General features: G+C 35.6%; 1 pseudogene; it reads right to left on the bottom strand.

The window, feature by feature from the left end:
* Positions 1-2659: 2659 nt before the first annotated feature.
* Positions 2660-2803, bottom strand: LOC130454834 (U6atac minor spliceosomal RNA; annotated as a pseudogene).
* Between the last annotated feature and the right edge of the window lie 579 nt (positions 2804-3382).

The raw sequence follows: 3382 nt of genomic DNA, 5'->3' as shown, positions 1-3382 counted from the left end.
CTCTTTTAGTTCAACTCTTTATAAGCTAGCATTTTGCAATAGGGTGCTATTCATCATAAAGAAAAAAGCTTATCAACCATATGTGGCATGTCTGGATGATGAGTGTTGGAGTCCTTGAACATATGCTGGCTCATTGATAGAGGGTCATTGCCATATAGGGCACACCAGGAGGAACAGTGGTGTCTCATGACCAATAAAAAACTGAGACACCATTTCAAGAAGCTAGCACCCAGTTGTTGCTAGAAAATATGTCTCTCTCCCATTGTCACTATGTACCATGATATCATGAACAACTCTTCTAGAATTGGTGGTTGACTTTTGGAGTGAAATTTTGAATAATATAATGGTAGGGTACAAAAAGAAGAGAAAAACTCTCATTCAATTGTCTTAGGTTGGGAGGAAAACCCATTCTCAGTAAACTTGCTATTGGCTTGGAGCTTTGCCTCTTTTTTAGGGAAAGACACAAAATGGAAAAGGGAGAATGGACTTGAGAAGCAAGCACCTTAAGTTATACTAGCTTCTATGTATAATCAATTCCATCCTTTTTTAACTTAAAAGTGTGTCATGCATACATTTTATTTTATTTATGGATAAATAGTTTTAAAATATTTATCAATTCAATATCTTAATATAACAAATATTGATTGCTTATTTAGAAAAAATCATATATCCATAGATAACATTTTAATTTTATTTATTGGAAATGCTTAACATGGGGGGAGTGATGGTTTTACCTAGGAGAAATGATATCATAAGGTGGTACAGAAGGTTACAGAAAGCAGACTTGTACAAGTAACTTGTACAAGGTCACTGAGGTACTTGTTGACCAAACTGTAACTGGAAGTTTGACCCCCCAATTCCCAATCCAATCCACTTTCCCCAGCAGGTTCAAGAACCATGGTCAACAAATAAGGGAGATAATTTTGGACAAGGATATTTGAGGGCATAATCTCATTGTTGAAAGTCTTATAGAGAATTTTAAATGTCCAATTACATTTGGCAGCTAGGAAGAGATGTACTTTGTTTTCTCAACAATAAAATGAGAAAGTTAGTCTAGCTGATTTCTAGTGATATAGTCTAGTGATTTCTAGCTCTAAAATTCCATGACTTGAGAACCCAATATTATCACCATGCCAGGAATAGGTACCTATGCTGATAAAATTACCCATAACATTATTATAGTAATACGTTACTATTATCAAGAATAATAGCTATACATTGAGAATGTATGAACATACATATGCATATTTATATGTGTATTCATGTATATATGTATGTATGTGTGTTTTGTGTGAATGTATATCCATATCTATTCATATCTATCTATAAATCTGTATTTGCCAATGAGACAAACTTGTCATAGAAAGATAGCTTTTTTGAGAAACACAATAGAAGGATATTAGGTCATAACAATAGCATTCACTTATGTAGCACATTTATAGAAGTTGTATCAAAGGTGCATCAATATCCATATTTATGTAGTTGTATTAGAGAACAGATCATACAACATGTGCATGGAAACAAAGAATTGAATGCTGTTAGTGTAGTGATAAAGTTTTATTCTCCTCTTTAATGAAGGAGTTGGAAAGAATTCTATTTTCTAAACAGCATAATGCACAACATTTTGATAATGGAGTTTTTTTAAGGAGGGTGAAGGTCTGGGTTTTCATAGTTTTATTTTTTTGACTGGGAGAGAAAGCAAGATATTTGAAGGAATTTGGGAAATTACTCAATTTTCTCACTTTTTTTTTACTTGTTAGTTTGTTAGGAGGACAACTTGATTCAGTATAATGAAGAAACAGGTGTCCCACAGGTGTGTAAGAGGGATTTATAGATGAATCTAGAATACTTCCATTTCAAGTCTTAGATAGACTTAAGTTGTAACTTTTGGGGGATAAGGATAAAAGCTGTGATGAAGAGATTACTCCTTTGCTTTTCTGTCTTCAAGAAAGGTATAAGGTTTAGAATTATATCTATCACACAATGGAAGTTTGAATTATGGGGGTATGATTCATCATGGGGTATTCAGGGGAAAATCTACCTTCCTTGGTCACTTCACAGAGTGAAGAATTGGGTGTTGTGGGGAGTCACACTGGGATTGCTTGTTCTTTGTTTTAGAAAGGGACTAATGATATCATGGGATGATGTATTAACCAGTTTGTGAATTGATTTAAATGAGATAGCATTACACAAGGTTGCCAGACTCACTCTCTCTTCCAGTCATTGAAGTCCTGTGACAGGAAAAAAATCAGGAAAACTGATGGTGTCCTGGGATGCAGTGGATGGTCTTGGCATCTTCAGTGTCTGACCTAGCACAATTCCTCCTTCAGTCACCTTCATGGGAGTTGAAACAAATTGTTCTCATTGATCCATTCTGCTTAAGAAAGTCTTCACAAACCTGGAACAGACAACCCCTTGACTTATACACATTTTGGAGTTATACCCTACATACATCTATTAGTTATTCCCAACATGATTTATCCCATTTTCCAGACAGTTTTATGGGTATGTGGTTGCTGAGCATTGCTACCATTTTTGGAGCCTCTGATGAGTGTTGTGGGACAGGAGGACACCAAAAGTGGAGGAGCAACCCTCAAGGAGCTTGGCATGCCCTTACAGCAGAAGTGCTAGTCTTCCTCAAATACCCCATACATCCCCCAAAACATGGTTAAATGCCACAGAATGTGTGGCAATGCCCTAACCTAATGTTGTTATAACCTAATGTTGTTATAAAGGCACTAGGTAGGACCTTTCCCATTCACTCTAAAGGGGAGTATTAACTGTCTCATCTTTCTTATAACAAATATGGGGGTTCCACATAAGTGTCTGAGGCTAGATATGAACGTAGGAGTTGAAGTCCAAGGCTCTAAACACTGTACCTCCTATCTGATATAGAAAATATAGTATAACAATAAATTAGTATATCCACAAACAATGAGCTAAACAACTAACATATTGTTGTATGGACATAACATAGAACATAGTAGAATGAACACAATAAAAAAGAAACATAAACAAAGATGCCCAGATGTACCATAAATAACACATTCAGCAACACACAGAGGCAATTTCCAACAAGACACACTTTACTACATTTTCTAGAATTGGTACTTTATGTGTGTGTAGCTATTTTTTTTTTAGTTTCAACTGTAGTATCATAAGTTAACATAGTGATTGGCCTGATGGGTCCTTTGTCACTGGCTAACATCTCAGCTCTAATACTAGAACTAATAGATGGTATGGGTCAACCATTGTTATGATTATAGACTTTTTTGTTTGTCAGCACCTGAAATGACAGCAGGGATAGGTTGCTATTAGCTGCCTATGCTTGTAACTAGTATCTATTGCCCTAGGAATCTAAAGCAACAGTTTTGGGCCATTA

The sequence above is a fragment of the Monodelphis domestica genome, chromosome 5, assembly GCF_027887165.1.
Source record: "Monodelphis domestica isolate mMonDom1 chromosome 5, mMonDom1.pri, whole genome shotgun sequence".
Classification (NCBI taxonomy): domain Eukaryota; kingdom Metazoa; phylum Chordata; class Mammalia; order Didelphimorphia; family Didelphidae; genus Monodelphis; species Monodelphis domestica.
This window is presented reverse-complemented; position numbering and strand designations above follow the sequence as displayed.